This window comes from Clavelina lepadiformis, chromosome 6, assembly GCF_947623445.1.
Source record: "Clavelina lepadiformis chromosome 6, kaClaLepa1.1, whole genome shotgun sequence".
In the NCBI taxonomy this organism is placed as follows: Eukaryota; Metazoa; Chordata; class Ascidiacea; order Aplousobranchia; family Clavelinidae; genus Clavelina; species Clavelina lepadiformis.
Window position 1 is genome coordinate 10,367,744 of NC_135245.1, and position 20,754 is coordinate 10,388,497.

Here is a 20,754-nt window from a genome sequence, read left to right on the forward strand (position 1 = left end):
TTAACGATAACAGACAAACCTTTTATTGGTTAACTGTTATACTTTTATTATTTACTTATTAGACTCTAATAAACATTTTGAGACCCGTTAGAACTTTTTGCAATGTGAATTGCACATTTGGCACCATATAGTTCACAAGGCACTTTTTAGGACCTATATAACTAATGTATAGTGCAAATTTTTTAGTTAAGTTCTTTTAACGATAAAACACAAACCTTTTATTGGTTAACTGTTGTACTTTTATTATTTACTTATTAGACTCTAATAAAAATTTTGAGACCCGTTAGAACTTTTTGCAATGTGAATTGCACATTTGGCACCATATAGTTCACAATGCACTTTTTAGGACCTATATAACTAATGTATAGTGCAAATTTTTTAGTTAAGTTCTTTTAACGATAACAGACAAACCTTTTATTGGTTAACTGTTATACTTTTATTATTTACTTATTAGACTCTAATAAACATTTTGAGACCCGGTAGAACTTTTTGCAATTAGAATTGCACATTTGGCACCATATAGTTCACAAGGCACTTTTTAGGATCTATATAACTAATGTATTGTGCAAATTTTTTAGTTAAGTTCTTTTAACGATAACAGACAAACCTTTTATTGGTTAACTGTTATACTTTTATTATTTACTTATTAGACTCTAATAAACATTTTGAGACCCGTTAGAACTTTTTGCAATGTGAATTGCACATTTGGCACCATATAGTTCACAAGGCACTTTTTAGGACCTATATAACTAATGTATAGTGCAAATTTTTTAGTTAAGTTCTTTTAACGATAACAGACAAAACTTTTATTGGTTAACTGTTGTACTTTTATTATTTACTTATTAGACTCTAATAAACATTTTGAGACCCGTTAGAACTTTTTGCAATGTGAATTGCACATTTGGCACCATATAGTTCACAAGGCACTTTTTAGGATCTATATAACTAATGTATTGTGCAAATTTTTTAGTTAAGTTCTTTTAACGATAACAGACAAACCTTTTATTGGTTAACTGTTATACTTTTATTATTTACTTATTAGACTCTAATAAACATTTTGAGACCCGTTAGAACTTTTTGCAATGTGAATTGCACATTTGGCACCATATAGTTCACAAGGCACTTTTTAGGACCTATATAACTAATGTATAGTGCAAATTTTTTAGTTAAGTTCTTTTAACGATAACAGACAAACCTTTTATTGGTTAACTGTTATACTTTTATTATTTACTTATTAGACTCTAATAAACATTTTGAGACCCGTTAGAAGTTTTTGCAATGTGAATTGCACATTTGGCACCATATAGTTCACAAGGCACTTTTTAGGACCTATATAACTAATGTATAGTGCAAATTTTTTAGTTAAGTTCTTTTAACGATAACAGACAAACCTTTTATTGGTTAACTGTTATACTTTTATTATTTACTTATTAGACTCTAATAAACATTTTGAGACCCGTTAGAAGTTTTTGCAATGTGAATTGCACATTTGGCACCATATAGTTCACAAGGCACTTTTTAGGACCTATATAACTAATGTATAGTGCAAATTTTTTAGTTAAGTTCTTTTAACGATAACAGACAAACCTTTTATTGGTTAACTGTTATACTTTTATTATTTACTTATTAGACTCTAATAAACATTTTGAGACCCGTTAGAACTTTTTGCAATGTGAATTGCACATTTGGCACCATATAGTTCACAAGGCACTTTTTAGGACCTATATAACTAATGTATAGTGCAAATTTTTTAGTTAAGTTCTTTTAACGATAACAGACAAACCTTTTATTGGTTAACTGTTATACTTTTATTATTTACTTATTAGACTCTAATAAACATTTTGAGACACGTTAGAACTTTTTGCTATGTGAATTGCACATTTGGCACCATATAGTTCACAAGGCACTTTTTAGGACCTATATAACTAATGTATAGTGCAAATGTTTTAGTTAAATTCTTTTAACGATAACAGACAAACCTTTTATTGGTTAACTGTTATACTTTTATTATTTACTTATTAGACTCTAATAAACATTTTGAGACCCGTTAGAACTTTTTGCAATGTGAATTGCACATTTGGCACCATATAGTTCACAAGGCACTTTTTAGGACCTATATAACTAATGTATAGTGCAAATTTTTTAGTTAAGTTCTTTTAACGATAACAGACAAACCTTTTATTGGTTAACTGTTATACTTTTATTATTTACTTATTAGACTCTAATAAACATTTTGAGACCCGTTAGAACTTTTTGTAATGTGAATTGCACATTTGGCACCATATAGTTCACAAGGCACTTTTTAGGACCTATATAACTAATGTATAGTGCAAATTTTTTAGTTAAGTTCTTTTAACGATAACAGACAAACCTTTTATTGGTTAACTGTTATACTTTTATTATTTACTTATTAGACTCTAATAAACATTTTGAGACCCGTTAGAACTTTTTGCAATGTGAATTGCACATTTGGCACCATATAGTTCACAAGGCACTTTTTAGGACCTATATAACTAATGTATAGTGCAAATTTTTTAGTTAAGTTCTTTTAACGATGACAGACAAAACTTTTATTGGTTAACTGTTATACTTTTATTATTTACTTATTAGACTCTAATAAACATTTTGAGACCCGTTAGAACTTTTTGCAATGTGAATTGCACATTTGGCACCATATAGTTCACAAGGCACTTTTTAGGACCTATATAACTAATGTATAGTGCAAATTTTTTAGTTAAGTTCTTTTAACGATAACAGACAAACCTTTTATTGGTTAACTGTTATACTTTTATTATTTACTTATTAGACTCTAATAAACATTTTGAGACCCGTTCGAACTTTTTGCTAAGTGAATTGCACATTTGGCACCATATAGTTCACAAGGCACTTTTTAGGACCTATATAACTAATGTATAGTGCAAATGTTTTAGTTAAGTTCTTTTAACGATAACAGACAAACCTTTCATTGGTTAACTGTTATACTTTTATTATTTACTTATTAGACTCTAATAAACATTTTGAGACCCGTTAGAAGTTTTTGCAATGTGAATTGCACATTTGGCACCATATAGTTCACAAGGCACTTTTAGGACCTATATAACTAATGTATAGTGCAAATTTTTTAGTTAAGTTCTTTTAACGATAACAGACAAACCTTTTATTGGTTAACTGTTATACTTTTATTATTTACTTATTAGACTCTAATAAACATTTTGAGACCCGTTAGAACTTTTTGCAATGTGAATTGCACATTTGGCACCATATAGTTCACAAGGCACTTTTTAGGACCTATATAACTAATGAATAGTGCAAATTTTTTAGTTAAGTTCTTTTAACGATAACAGACAAACCTTTTATTGGTTAACTGTTATACTTTTATTATTTACTTATTAGACTCTAATAAACATTTTGAGACCCGTTAGAACTTTTTGCAATGTGAATTGCACATTTGGCACCATATAGTTCACAAGGCACTTTTTAGGACCTATATAACTAATGTATAGTGCAAATTTTTTAGTTAAGTTCTTTTAACGATAACAGACAAACCTTTTATTGGTTAACTGTTATACTTTTATTATTTACTTATTAGACTCTAATAAACATTTTGAGACCCGTTAGAACTTTTTGCTAGGTGAATTGCACATTTGGCACCATATAGTTCACAAGGCACTTTTTAGGACCTATATAACTAATGTATAGTGCAAATTTTTTAGTTAAGTTCTTTTAACGATAACAGACAAAACTTTTATTGGTTAACTGTTATACTTTTATTATTTACTTATTAGACTCTAATAAACATTTTGAGACCCGTTAGAACTTTTTGCAATGTGAATTGCACATTTGGCACCATATTGTTCACAAGGCACTTTTTAGGACCTATATAACTAATGAATAGTGCAAATTTTTTAGTTAAGTTCTTTTAACGATAACAGACAAACCTTTTATTGGTTAACTGTTATACTTTTATTATTTACTTATTAGACTCTAATAAACATTTTGAGACCCGTTAGAACTTTTTGCAATGTGAATTGCACATTTGGCACCATATAGTTCACAAGGCACTTTTTAGGACCTATATAACTAATGTATAGTGCAAATTTTTTAGTTAAGTTCTTTTAACGATAACAGACAAACCTTTTATTGGTTAACTGTTATACTTTTATTATTTACTTATTAGACTCTAATAAACATTTTGAGACCCGTTAGAACTTTTTGCTAGGTGAATTGCACATTTGGCACCATATAGTTCACAAGGCACTTTTTAGGACCTATATAACTAATGTATAGTGCAAATTTTTTAGTTAAGTTCTTTTAACGATAACAGACAAACCTTTTATTGGTTAACTGTTATACTTTTATTATTTACTTATTAGACTCTAATAAACATTTTGAGACCCGTTAGAACTTTTTGCAATGTGAATTGCACATTTGGCACCATATAGTTCACAAGGCACTTTTTAGGACCTATATAACTAATGTATAGTGCAAATTTTTTAGTTAAGTTCTTTTAACGATAACAGACAAACCTTTTATTGGTTAACTGTTATACTTTTATTATTTACTTATTAGACTCTAATAAACATTTTGAGACCCGTTAGAACTTTTTGCAATGTGAATTGCACATTTGGCACCATATAGTTCACAAGGCACTTTTTAGGACCTATATAACTAATGTATAGTGCAAATTTTTTAGTTAAGTTCTTTTAACGATAAGACACAAACCTTTTTTTGGTTAACTGTTGTACTTTTATTATTTACTTATTAGACTCTAATAAAAATTTTGAGACCCGTTAGAACTTTTTGCAATGTGAATTGCACATTTGGCACCATATAGTTCACAATGCACTTTTTAGGACCTATATAACTAATGTATAGTGCAAATTTTTTAGTTAAGTTCTTTTAACGATAACAGACAAACCTTTTATTGGTTAACTGTTATACTTTTATTATTTACTTATTAGACTCTAATAAACATTTTGAGACCCGGTAGAACTTTTTGCAATTAGAATTGCACATTTGGCACCATATAGTTCACAAGGCACTTTTTAGGATCTATATAACTAATGTATTGTGCAAATTTTTTAGTTAAGTTCTTTTAACGATAACAGACAAACCTTTTATTGGTTAACTGTTATACTTTTATTATTTACTTATTAGACTCTAATAAACATTTTGAGACCCGTTAGAACTTTTTGCAATGTGAATTGCACATTTGGCACCATATAGTTCACAAGGCACTTTTTAGGACCTATATAACTAATGTATAGTGCAAATTTTTTAGTTAAGTTCTTTTAACGATAACAGACAAAACTTTTATTGGTTAACTGTTATACTTTTATTATTTACTTATTAGACTCTAATAAACATTTTGAGACCCGTTAGAACTTTTTGCAATGTGAATTGCACATTTGGCACCATATAGTTCACAAAGCACTTTTTAGGACCTATATAACTAATGTATAGTGCAAATTTTTTAGTTAAGTTCTTTTAACGATAACAGACAAACCTTTTATTGGTTAACTGTTATACTTTTATTATTTACTTATTAGACTCTAATAAACATTTTGAGACCCGTTAGAAGTTTTTGCAATGTGAATTGCACATTTGGCACCATATAGTTCACAAGGCACTTTTTAGGACCTATATAACTAATGTATAGTGCAAATTTTTTAGTTAAGTTCTTTTAACGATAACAGACAAACCTTTTATTGGTTAACTGTTATACTTTTATTATTTACTTATTAGACTCTAATAAACATTTTGAGACCCGTTAGAACTTTTTGCAATGTGAATTGCACATTTGGCACCATATAGTTCACAAGGCACTTTTTAGGACCTATATAACTAATGTATAGTGCAAATTTTTTAGTTAAGTTCTTTTAACGATAACAGACAAACCTTTTATTGGTTAACTGTTATACTTTTATTATTTACTTATTAGACTCTAATAAACATTTTGAGACCCGTTAGAACTTTTTGCAATGTGAATTGCACATTTGGCACCATATAGTTCACAAGGCACTTTTTAGGACCTATATAACTAATGTATAGTGCAAATTTTTTAGTTAAGTTCTTTTAACGATGACAGACAAAACTTTTATTGGTTAACTGTTATACTTTTATTATTTACTTATTAGACTCTAATAAACATTTTGAGACCCGTTAGAACTTTTTGCAATGTGAATTGCACATTTGGCACCATATAGTTCACAAGGCACTTTTTAGGACCTATATAACTAATGTATAGTGCAAATTTTTTAGTTAAGTTCTTTTAACGATAACAGACAAACCTTTTATTGGTTAACTGTTATACTTTTATTATTTACTTATTAGACTCTAATAAACATTTTGAGACCCGTTCGAACTTTTTGCTAAGTGAATTGCACATTTGGCACCATATAGTTCACAAGGCACTTTTTAGGACCTATATAACTAATGTATAGTGCAAATGTTTTAGTTAAGTTCTTTTAACGATAACAGACAAACCTTTCATTGGTTAACTGTTATACTTTTATTATTTACTTATTAGACTCTAATAAACATTTTGAGACCCGTTAGAACTTTTTGCAATGTGAATTGCACATTTGGCACCATATAGTTCACAAGGCACTTTTAGGACCTATATAACTAATGTATAGTGCAAATTTTTTAGTTAAGTTCTTTTAACGATAACAGACAAACCTTTTATTGGTTAACTGTTATACTTTTATTATTTACTTATTAGACTCTAATAAACATTTTGAGACCCGTTAGAACTTTTTGCAATGTGAATTGCACATTTGGCACCATATAGTTCACAAGGCACTTTTTAGGACCTATATAACTAATGAATAGTGCAAATTTTTTAGTTAAGTTCTTTTAACGATAACAGACAAACCTTTTATTGGTTAACTGTTATACTTTTATTATTTACTTATTAGACTCTAATAAACATTTTGAGACCCGTTAGAACTTTTTGCAATGTGAATTGCACATTTGGCACCATATAGTTCACAAGGCACTTTTTAGGACCTATATAACTAATGTATAGTGCAAATTTTTTAGTTAAGTTCTTTTAACGATAACAGACAAACCTTTTATTGGTTAACTGTTATACTTTTATTATTTACTTATTAGACTCTAATAAACATTTTGAGACCCGTTAGAACTTTTTGCTAGGTGAATTGCACATTTGGCACCATATAGTTCACAAGGCACTTTTTAGGACCTATATAACTAATGTATAGTGCAAATTTTTTAGTTAAGTTCTTTTAACGATAACAGACAAAACTTTTATTGGTTAACTGTTATACTTTTATTATTTACTTATTAGACTCTAATAAACATTTTGAGACCCGTTAGAACTTTTTGCAATGTGAATTGCACATTTGGCACCATATTGTTCACAAGGCACTTTTTAGGACCTATATAACTAATGAATAGTGCAAATTTTTTAGTTAAGTTCTTTTAACGATAACAGACAAACCTTTTATTGGTTAACTGTTATACTTTTATTATTTACTTATTAGACTCTAATAAACATTTTGAGACCCGTTAGAACTTTTTGCAATGTGAATTGCACATTTGGCACCATATAGTTCACAAGGCACTTTTTAGGACCTATATAACTAATGTATAGTGCAAATTTTTTAGTTAAGTTCTTTTAACGATAACAGACAAACCTTTTATTGGTTAACTGTTATACTTTTATTATTTACTTATTAGACTCTAATAAACATTTTGAGACCCGTTAGAACTTTTTGCTAGGTGAATTGCACATTTGGCACCATATAGTTCACAAGGCACTTTTTAGGACCTATATAACTAATGTATAGTGCAAATTTTTTAGTTAAGTTCTTTTAACGATAACAGACAAACCTTTTATTGGTTAACTGTTATACTTTTATTATTTACTTATTAGACTCTAATAAACATTTTGAGACCCGTTAGAACTTTTTGCAATGTGAATTGCACATTTGGCACCATATAGTTCACAAGGCACTTTTTAGGACCTATATAACTAATGTATAGTGCAAATTTTTTAGTTAAGTTCTTTTAACGATAACAGACAAACCTTTTATTGGTTAACTGTTATACTTTTATTATTTACTTATTAGACTCTAATAAACATTTTGAGACCCGTTAGAACTTTTTGCAATGTGAATTGCACATTTGGCACCATATAGTTCACAAGGCACTTTTTAGGACCTATATAACTAATGTATAGTGCAAATTTTTTAGTTAAGTTCTTTTAACGATAAGACACAAACCTTTTTTTGGTTAACTGTTGTACTTTTATTATTTACTTATTAGACTCTAATAAAAATTTTGAGACCCGTTAGAACTTTTTGCAATGTGAATTGCACATTTGGCACCATATAGTTCACAATGCACTTTTTAGGACCTATATAACTAATGTATAGTGCAAATTTTTTAGTTAAGTTCTTTTAACGATAACAGACAAACCTTTTATTGGTTAACTGTTATACTTTTATTATTTACTTATTAGACTCTAATAAACATTTTGAGACCCGGTAGAACTTTTTGCAATTAGAATTGCACATTTGGCACCATATAGTTCACAAGGCACTTTTTAGGATCTATATAACTAATGTATTGTGCAAATTTTTTAGTTAAGTTCTTTTAACGATAACAGACAAACCTTTTATTGGTTAACTGTTATACTTTTATTATTTACTTATTAGACTCTAATAAACATTTTGAGACCCGTTAGAACTTTTTGCAATGTGAATTGCACATTTGGCACCATATAGTTCACAAGGCACTTTTTAGGACCTATATAACTAATGTATAGTGCAAATTTTTTAGTTAAGTTCTTTTAACGATAACAGACAAAACTTTTATTGGTTAACTGTTATACTTTTATTATTTACTTATTAGACTCTAATAAACATTTTGAGACCCGTTAGAACTTTTTGCAATGTGAATTGCACATTTGGCACCATATAGTTCACAAGGCACTTTTTAGGACCTATATAACTAATGTATAGTGCAAATTTTTTAGTTAAGTTCTTTTAATGATAACAGACAAACCTTTTATTGGTTAACTGTTGTACTTTTATTATTTACTTATTAGACTCTAATAAACATTTTGAGACCCGTTAGATCTTTTTGCAATGTGAATTGCACATTTGGCACCATATAGTTCACAAGGCACTTTTTAGGACCTATATAACTAATGTATAGTGCAAATTTTTTAGTTAAGTTCTTTTAACGATAACAGACAAACCTTTTATTGGTTAACTGTTATACTTTTATTATTTACTTATTAGACTCTAATAAACATTTTAAGACCCGTTAGAACTTTTTGCAATGTGAATTGCACATTTGGCACCATATAGTTCACAAGGCACTTTTTAGGACCTATATAACTAATGTATAGAGCAAATTTTTTAGTTAAGTTCTTTTAACGATAACAGACAAACCTTTTATTGGTTAACTGTTATACTTTTATTATTTACTTATTAGACTCTAATAAACATTTTGAGACCCGTTAGAAGTTTTTGCAATGTGAATTGCACATTTGGCACCATATAGTTCACAAGGCACTTTTTAGGACCTATATAACTAATGTATAGTTCAAATTTTTTAGTTAAGTTCTTTTAACGATAACAGACAAACCTTTTATTGGTTAACTGTTATACTTTTATTATTTACTTATTAGACTCTAATAAACATTTTGAGACCCGTTAGAACTTTTTGCAATGTGAATTGCACATTTGGCACCATATAGTTCACAAGGCACTTTTTAGGACCTATATAACTAATGTATAGTGCAAATTTTTTAGTTAAGTTCTTTTAACGATAACAGACAAACCTTTTATTGGTTAACTGTTATACTTTTATTATTTACTTATTAGACTCTAATAAACATTTTGAGACACGTTAGAACTTTTTGCTATGTGAATTGCACATTTGGCACCATATAGTTCACAAGGCACTTTTTAGGACCTATATAACTAATGTATAGTGCAAATGTTTTAGTTAAATTCTTTTAACGATAACAGACAAACCTTTTATTGGTTAACTGTTATACTTTTATTATTTACTTATTAGACTCTAATAAACATTTTGAGACCCGTTAGAACTTTTTGCAATGTGAATTGCACATTTGGCACCATATAGTTCACAAGGCACTTTTTAGGACCTATATAACTAATGTATAGTGCAAATTTTTTAGTTAAGTTCTTTTAACGATAACAGACAAACCTTTTATTGGTTAACTGTTATACTTTTATTATTTACTTATTAGACTCTAATAAACATTTTGAGACCCGTTAGAACTTTTTGCAATGTGAATTGCACATTTGGCACCATATAGTTCACAAGGCACTTTTTAGGACCTATATAACTAATGTATAGTGCAAATTTTTTAGTTAAGTTCTTTTAACGATAACACACAAACCTTTTATTGGTTAACTGTTGTACTTTTATTATTTATTTATTAGACTCTAATAAAAATTTTGAGACCCGTTAGAACTTTTTGCAATGTGAATTGCACATTTGGCACCATATAGTTCACAATGCACTTTTTAGGACCTATATAACTATGGTATAGTGCAAATTTTTTAGTTAAGTTCTTTTAACGATAACAGACAAACCTTTTATTGGTTAACTGTTATACTTTTATTATTTACTTATTAGACTCTAATAAACATTTTGAGACCCGGTAGAACTTTTTGCAATTAGAATTGCACATTTGGCACCATATAGTTCACAAGGCACTTTTTAGGATCTATATAACTAATGTATTGTGCAAATTTTTTAGTTAAGTTCTTTTAACGATAACAGACAAACCTTTTATTGGTTAACTGTTATACTTTTATTATTTACTTATTAGACTCTAATAAACATTTTGAGACCCGTTAGAACTTTTTGCAATGTGAATTGCACATTTGGCACCATATAGTTCACAAGGCACTTTTTAGGACCTATATAACTAATGTATAGTGCAAATTTTTTAGTTAAGTTCTTTTAACGATAACAGACAAAACTTTTATTGGTTAACTGTTATACTTTTATTATTTACTTATTAGACTCTAATAAACATTTTGAGACCCGTTAGAACTTTTTGCAATTAGAATTGCACATTTGGCACCATATAGTTCACAAGGCACTTTTTAGGATCTATATAACTAATGTATTGTGCAAATTTTTTAGTTAAGTTCTTTTAACGATAACAGACAAACCTTTTATTGGTTAACTGTTATACTTTTATTATTTACTTATTAGACTCTAATAAACATTTTGAGACCCGTTAGAACTTTTTGCAATGTGAATTGCACATTTGGCACCATATAGTTCACAAGGCACTTTTTAGGACCTATATAACTAATGTATAGTGCAAATTTTTTAGTTAAGTTCTTTTAACGATAACAGACAAAACTTTTATTGGTTAACTGTTATACTTTTATTATTTACTTATTAGACTCTAATAAACATTTTGAGACCCGTTAGAAGTTTTTGCAATGTGAATTGCACATTTGGCACCATATAGTTCACAAGGCACTTTTTAGGACCTATATAACTAATGTATAGTGCAAATTTTTTAGTTAAGTTCTTTTAACGATAACAGACAAACCTTTTATTGGTTAACTGTTATACTTTTATTATTTACTTATTAGACTCTAATAAACATTTTGAGACCCGTTAGAACTTTTTGCAATGTGAATTGCACATTTGGCACCATATAGTTCACAAGGCACTTTTTAGGACCTATATAACTAATGTATAGTGCAAATTTTTTAGTTAAGTTCTTTTAACGATAACAGACAAACCTTTTATTGGTTAACTGTTATACTTTTATTATTTACTTATTAGACTCTAATAAACATTTTAAGACCCGTTAGAACTTTTTGCAATGTGAATTGCACATTTGGCACCATATAGTTCACAAGGCACTTTTTAGGACCTATATAACTAATGTATAGTGCAAATTTTTTAGTTAAGTTCTTTTAACGATAACAGACAAACCTTTTATTGGTTAACTGTTATACTTTTATTATTTACTTATTAGACTCTAATAAACATTTTGAGACCCGTTAGAACTTTTTGCAATGTGAATTGCACATTTGGCACCATATAGTTCACAAGGCACTTTTTAGGACCTATATAACTAATGTATAGTTCAAATTTTTTAGTTAAGTTCTTTTAACGATAACAGACAAACCTTTTATTGGTTAACTGTTATACTTTTATTATTTACTTATTAGACTCTAATAAACATTTTGAGACCCGTTAGAACTTTTTGCAATGTGAATTGCACATTTGGCACCATATAGTTCACAAGGCACTTTTTAGGACCTATATAACTAATGTATAGTGCAAATTTTTTAGTTAAGTTCTTTTAACGATAACAGACAAACCTTTTATTGGTTAACTGTTATACTTTTATTATTTACTTATTAGACTCTAATAAACATTTTGAGACACGTTAGAACTTTTTGCTATGTGAATTGCACATTTGGCACCATATAGTTCACAAGGCACTTTTTAGGACCTATATAACTAATGTATAGTGCAAATGTTTTAGTTAAATTCTTTTAACGATAACAGACAAACCTTTTATTGGTTAACTGTTATACTTTTATTATTTACTTATTAGACTCTAATAAACATTTTGAGACCCGTTAGAACTTTTTGCAATGTGAATTGCACATTTGGCACCATATAGTTCACAAGGCACTTTTTAGGACCTATATAACTAATGTATAGTGCAAATTTTTTAGTTAAGTTCTTTTAACGATAACAGACAAACCTTTTATTGGTTAACTGTTATACTTTTATTATTTACTTATTAGACTCTAATAAACATTTTGAGACCCGTTAGAACTTTTTGTAATGTGAATTGCACATTTGGCACCATATAGTTCACAAGGCACTTTTTAGGACCTATATAACTAATGTATAGTGCAAATTTTTTAGTTAAGTTCTTTTAACGATAACAGACAAACCTTTTATTGGTTAACTGTTATACTTTTATTATTTAATTATTAGACTCTAATAAACATTTTGAGACCCGTTAGAACTTTTTGCAATGTGAATTGCACATTTGGCACCATATAGTTCACAAGGCACTTTTTAGGACCTATATAACTAATGTATAGTGCAAATTTTTTTAGTTAAGTTCTTTTAACGATAACAGACAAACCTTTTATTGGTTAACTGTTATACTTTTATTATTTACTTATTAGACTCTAATAAACATTTTGAGACCCGTTCGAACTTTTTGCTAAGTGAATTGCACATTTGGCACCATATAGTTCACAAGGCACTTTTTAGGACCTATATAACTAATGTATAGTGCAAATGTTTTAGTTAAGTTCTTTTAACGATAACAGACAAACCTTTCATTGGTTAACTGTTATACTTTTATTATTTACTTATTAGACTCTAATAAACATTTTGAGACCCGTTAGAACTTTTTGCAATGTGAATTGCACATTTGGCACCATATAGTTCACAAGGCACTTTTTAGGACCTATATAACTAATGTATAGTGCAAATTTTTTAGTTAAGTTCTTTTAACGATAACAGACAAACCTTTTATTGGTTAACTGTTATACTTTTATTATTTACTTATTAGACTCTAATAAACATTTTGAGACCCGTTAGAACTTTTTGCAATGTGAATTGCACATTTGGCACCATATAGTTCACAAGGCACTTTTTAGGACCTATATAACTAATGTATAGTGCAAATTTTTTAGTTAAGTTCTTTTAACGATAACAGACAAACCTTTTATTGGTTAACTGTTATACTTTTATTATTTACTTATTAGACTCTAATAAACATTTTGAGACCCGTTAGAACTTTTTGCAATGTGAATTGCACATTTGGCACCATATAGTTCACAAGGCACTTTTTAGGACCTATATAACTAATGTATAGTGCAAATTTTTTAGTTAAGTTCTTTTAACGATAACAGACAAACCTTTTATTGGTTAACTGTTATACTTTTATTATTTACTTATTAGACTCTAATAAACATTTTGAGACCCGTTAGAACTTTTTGCTAGGTGAATTGCACATTTGGCACCATATAGTTCACAAGGCACTTTTTAGGACCTATATAACTAATGTATAGTGCAAATTTTTTAGTTAAGTTCTTTTAACGATAACAGACAAACCTTTTATTGGTTAACTGTTATACTTTTATTATTTACTTATTAGACTCTAATAAACATTTTGAGACCCGTTAGAACTTTTTGCAATGTGAATTGCACATTTGGCACCATATAGTTCACAAGGCACTTTTTAGGACCTATATAACTAATGTATAGTGCAAATTTTTTAGTTAAGTTCTTTTAACGATAACAGACAAACCTTTTATTGGTTAACTGTTATACTTTTATTATTTACTTATTAGACTCTAATAAACATTTTGAGACACGTTAGAACTTTTTGCAATTAGAATTGCACATTTGGCACCATATAGTTCACAAGGCACTTTTTAGGATCTATATAACTAATGTATTGTGCAAATTTTTTAGTTAAGTTCTTTTAACGATAACAGACAAACCTTTTATTGGTTAACTGTTATACTTTTATTATTTACTTATTAGACTCTAATAAACATTTTGAGACCCGTTAGAACTTTTTGCAATGTGAATTGCACATTTGGCACCATATAGTTCACAAGGCACTTTTTAGGACCTATATAACTAATGTATAGTGCAAATTTTTTAGTTAAGTTCTTTTAACGATAACAGACAAAACTTTTATTGGTTAACTGTTATACTTTTATTATTTACTTATTAGACTCTAATAAACATTTTGAGACCCGTTAGAAGTTTTTGCAATGTGAATTGCACATTTGGCACCATATAGTTCACAAGGCACTTTTTAGGACCTATATAACTAATGTATAGTGCAAATTTTTTAGTTAAGTTCTTTTAACGATAACAGACAAACCTTTTATTGGTTAACTGTTATACTTTTATTATTTACTTATTAGACTCTAATAAACATTTTGAGACCCGTTAGAACTTTTTGCAATGTGAATTGCACATTTGGCACCATATAGTTCACAAGGCACTTTTTAGGACCTATATAACTAATGTATAGTGCAAATTTTTTAGTTAAGTTCTTTTAACGATAACAGACAAACCTTTTATTGGTTAACTGTTATACTTTTATTATTTACTTATTAGACTCTAATAAACATTTTAAGACCCGTTAGAACTTTTTGCAATGTGAATTGCACATTTGGCACCATATAGTTCACAAGGCACTTTTTAGGACCTATATAACTAATGTATAGTGCAAATTTTTTAGTTAAGTTCTTTTAACGATAACAGACAAACCTTTTATTGGTTAACTGTTATACTTTTATTATTTACTTATTAGACTCTAATAAACATTTTGAGACCCGTTAGAACTTTTTGCAATGTGAATTGCACATTTGGCACCATATAGTTCACAAGGCACTTTTTAGGACCTATATAACTAATGTATAGTTCAAATTTTTTAGTTAAGTTCTTTTAACGATAACAGACAAACCTTTTATTGGTTAACTGTTATACTTTTATTATTTACTTATTAGACTCTAATAAACATTTTGAGACCCGTTAGAAGTTTTTGCAATGTGAATTGCACATTTGGCACCATATAGTTCACAAGGCACTTTTTAGGACCTATATAACTAATGTATAGTGCAAATTTTTTAGTTAAGTTCTTTTAACGATAACAGACAAACCTTTTATTGGTTAAATGTTATACTTTTATTATTTACTTATTAGACTCTAATAAACATTTTGAGACACGTTAGAACTTTTTGCTATGTGAATTGCACATTTGGCACCATATAGTTCACAAGGCACTTTTTAGGACCTATATAACTAATGTATAGTGCAAATGTTTTAGTTAAATTCTTTTAACGATAACAGACAAACCTTTTATTGGTTAACTGTTATACTTTTATTATTTACTTATTAGACTCTAATAAACATTTTGAGACCCGTTAGAACTTTTTGCAATGTGAATTGCACATTTGGCACCATATAGTTCACAAGGCACTTTTTAGGACCTATATAACTAATGTATAGTGCAAATTTTTTAGTTAAGTTCTTTTAACGATAACAGACAAACCTTTTATTGGTTAAATGTTATACTTTTATTATTTACTTATTAGACTCTAATAAACATTTTGAGACACGTTAGAACTTTTTGCAATGTGGAATTGCACATTTGGCACCATATAGTTCACAAGGCACTTTTTTAGGACCTATATAACTAATGTATAGTGCAAATTTTTTAGTTAAGTTCTTTTAACGATAACAGACAAACCTTTCATTGGTTAACTGTTATACTTTTATTATTTACTTATTAGACTCTAATAAACATTTTGAGACCCGTTAGAACTTTTTGCAATGTGAATTGCACATTTGGCACCATATAGTTCACAAGGTACTTTTTTGGACCTATATAACTATGTATAGTGCAAATTTTTTAGTTAAGTTCTTTTAACGATAACAGACAAACCTTTTATTGGTTAACTGTTATACTTTTATTATTTACTTATTAGACTCTAATAAACATTTTGAGACCAGTTAGAACTTTTTGCAATGTGAATTGCACATTTGGCACCATATAGTTCACAAGGTACTTTTTAGGACCTATATAACTAATGTATAGTGCAAATTTTTTAGTTAAGTTCTTTTAACGATAACAGACAAACCTTTTCATTGGTTAACTGTTATACCTTTATTATTTACTTATTAGACTCTAATAAACATTTTGAGACCCGTTAGAACTTTTTGCAATGTGAATTGCACATTTGGCACCATATAGTTCACAAGGCACTTTTTAGGACCTATATAACTAATGTATAGTGCAAATTTTTTAGTTAAGTTCTTTTAACGATAACAGACAAACCTTTCATTGGTTAACTGTTATACTTTTATTATTTACTTATTAGACTCTAATAAACATTTTGAGACCAGTTAGAACTTTTTGCAATGTGAATTGCACTTTTGGCACCATATAGTTCACAAGGTACTTTTTAGGACCTATATAACTAATGTATAGTGCAAATTTTTTAGTTAAGTTCTTTTAACGATAACAGACAAACCTTTCATTGGTTAACTGTTATACTTTTATTATTTACTTATTAGACTCTAATAAACATTTTGAGACCCGTTAGAACTTTTTGCAATGTGAATTGCACATTTGGCACCATATAGTTCACAAGGTACTTTTTAGGACCTATATAACTAATGTATAGTGCAAATTTTTTAGTTAAGTTCTTTTAACGATAACAGACAAACCTTTCATTGGTTAACTGTTATACTTTTATTATTTACTTATTAGACTCTAATAAACATTTTGAGACCCGTTAGAACTTTTTGCAATGTGAATTGCACATTTGGCACCGTATAGTTCACAAGGTACTTTTTAGGACCTATATAACTAATGTATAGTGCAAATTTTTTAGTTAAGTTCTTTTAACGATAACAGACAAACCTTTCATTGGTTAACTGTTATACCTTTATTATTTACTTATTAGACTCTAATAAACATTTTGAGACCCGTTAGAACTTTTTGCAATGTGAATTGCACATTTGGCACCATATAGTTCACAAGGCACTTTTTAGGACCTATATAACTAATGTATAGTGCAAATTTTTTAGTTAAGTTCTTTTAACGATAACAGACAAACCTTTCATTGGTTAACTGTTATACTTTTATTATTTACTTATTAGACTCTAATAAACATTTTGAGACCCGTTAGAACTTTTTGCAATGTGAATTGCACATTTGGCACCATATAGTTCACAAGGCACTTTTTAGGACCTATATAACTAATGTATAGTGCAAATTTTTTAGTTAAGTTCTTTTAACGATAACAGACAAACCTTTCATTGGTTAACTGTTATACTTTTATTATTTACTTATTAGACTCTAATAAACATTTTGAGACCAGTTAGAACTTTTTGCAATGTGAATTGCACTTTTGGCACCATATAGTTCACAAGGTACTTTTTAGGACCTATATAACTAATGTATAGTGCAAATTTTTTAGTTAAGTTCTTTAACGATAACAGACAAACCTTTCATTGGTTAACTGTTATACTTTTATTATTTACTTATTAGACTCTAATAAACATTTTGAGACCCGTTAGAACTTTTTGCAATGTGAATTGCACATTTGGCACCATATAGTTCACAAGGTACTTTTTAGGACCTATATAACTAATGTATAGTGCAAAATTTTTTAGTTAAGTTCTTTTAACGATAACAGACAAACCTTTCATTGGTTAACTGTTATACTTTTATTATTTACTTATTAGACTCTAATAAACATTTTGAGACCCGTTAGAACTTTTTGCAATGTGAATTGCACATTTGGCACCGTATAGTTCACAAGGTACTTTTTAGGACCTATATAACTAATGTATAGTGCAAATTTTTTAGTTAAGTTCTTTTAACGATAACAGACAAACCTTTTATTGGTTAACTGTTATACTTTTATTATTTACTTATTAGACTCTAATAAACATTTTGAGACCCGTTAGAACTTTTTGCAATGTGAATTGCACATTTGGCACCATATAGTTCACAAGGTACTTTTTAGGACCTATTTAACTAATGTATAGTGCAAATTTTTAGTTAAGTTCTTTTAACGATAACAGACAAACCTTTCATTGGTTAACTGTTATACCTTTATTATTTACTTATTAGACTCTAATAAACATTTTGAGACCCGTTAGAACTTTTTGCAATGTGAATTGCACATTTGGCACCATATAGTTCACAAGGCACTTTTTAGACCTATATAACTAATGTATAGTGCAAATTTTTTAGTTAAGTTCTTTTAACAATAACAGACAAACCTTTCATTGGTTAACTGTTATACTTTTATTATTACTTATTAGACTCTAATAAACATTTTGAGACCAGTTAGAACTTTTTGCAATGTGAATTGCACATTTGGCACCATATAGTTCACAAGGTACTTTTTAGGACCTATATAACTAATGTATAGTGCAAATTTTTTAGTTAAGTTCTTTTAACGATAACAGACAAACCTTTCATTGGTTAACTGTTATACTTTTATTATTTACTTATTAGACTCTAATAAACATTTTGAGACCCGTTAGAACTTTTTGCAATGTGAATTGCACATTTGGCACCATATAGTTCACAAGGTACTTTTTAGGACCTATATAACTAATGTATAGTGCAAATTTTTTAGTTAAGTTCTTTTAACGATAACAGACAAACCTTTCATTGGTTAACTGTTATACTTTTATTATTTACTTATTAGACTCTAATAAACATTTTGAGACCCGTTAGAACTTTTTGCAATGTGAATTGCACATTTGGCACCATATAGTTCACAAGGTACTTTTTAGGACCTATATAACTAATGTATAGTGCAAATTTTTTAGTTAAGTTCTTTTAACGATAACAGACAAACCTTTCATTGGTTAACTGTTATACTTTTATTATTTACTTATTAGACTCTAATAAACATTTTGAGACCCGTTAGAACTTTTTGCAATGTGAATTGCACATTTGGCACCATATAGTTCACAAGGCACTTTTTAGGACCTATATAACTAATGTATAGTGCAAATTTTTTAGTTAAGTTCTTTTAACGATAACAGACAAACCTTTCATTGGTTAACTGTTATACTTTTATTATTTACTTATTAGACTCTAATAAACATTTTGAGACCAGTTAGAACTTTTTGCAATGTGAATTGCACATTTGGCACCATATAGTTCACAAGGCACTTTTTAGGACCTATATAACTAATGTATAGTGCAAATTTTTTAGTTAAGTTCTTTTAACGATAACAGACAAACCTTTCATTGGTTAACTGTTATACTTTTATTATTTACTTATTAGACTCTAATAAACATTTTGAGACCAGTTAGAAATTTTTGCAATGTGAATTGCACATTTGGCACCATATTGTTCACAAGGCACTTTTTAGGACCTATATAACTAATGTATAATGCAAATTTTTTAGTTAAGTTCTTTTAACAATAACAGACAAACCTTTCATTGGTTAACTGTTATACTTTTATTATTAACTTATAAGACTCTAATAAACATTTTGAGACCCGTTAGAACTTTTTGCAATGTGAATTGCACATTTGGCACCATATAGTTCACAAGGTACTTTTTAGGACCTATATAACTAATGTATAGTGCAAATTTTTTAGTTAAGTTCTTTTAACGATAACAGACAAACCTTTCATTGGTTAACTGTTATACTTTTATTATTTACTTATTAGACTCTAATAAACATTTTGAGACCCGTTAGAACTTTTTGCAATGTGAATTGCACATTTGCCACCATATAGTTCACAAGGTACTTTTTAGGACCTATATAACTAATGTATAGTGCAAATTTTTTAGTTAAGTTCTTTTAACGATAACAGACAAACCTTTCATTGGTTAACTGTTATACTTTTATTATTTACTTATTAGACTCTAATAAACATTTTGAGACCCGTTAGAACTTTTTTCAATGTGAATTGCACATTTGGCACCATATAGTTCACAAGGCACTTTTTAGGACCTATATAACTAATGTATAGTGCAAATTTTTTAGTTAAGTTCTTTTAACGATAACAGACAAACCTTTCATTGGTTAACTGTTATACTTTTATTATTTACTTATTAGACTCTAATAAACATTTTGAGACCCGTTAGAACTTTTTGCAATGTGAATTGCACATTTGGCACCATATAGTTCACAAGGCACTTTTTAGGACCTATATAACTAATGTATAGTGCA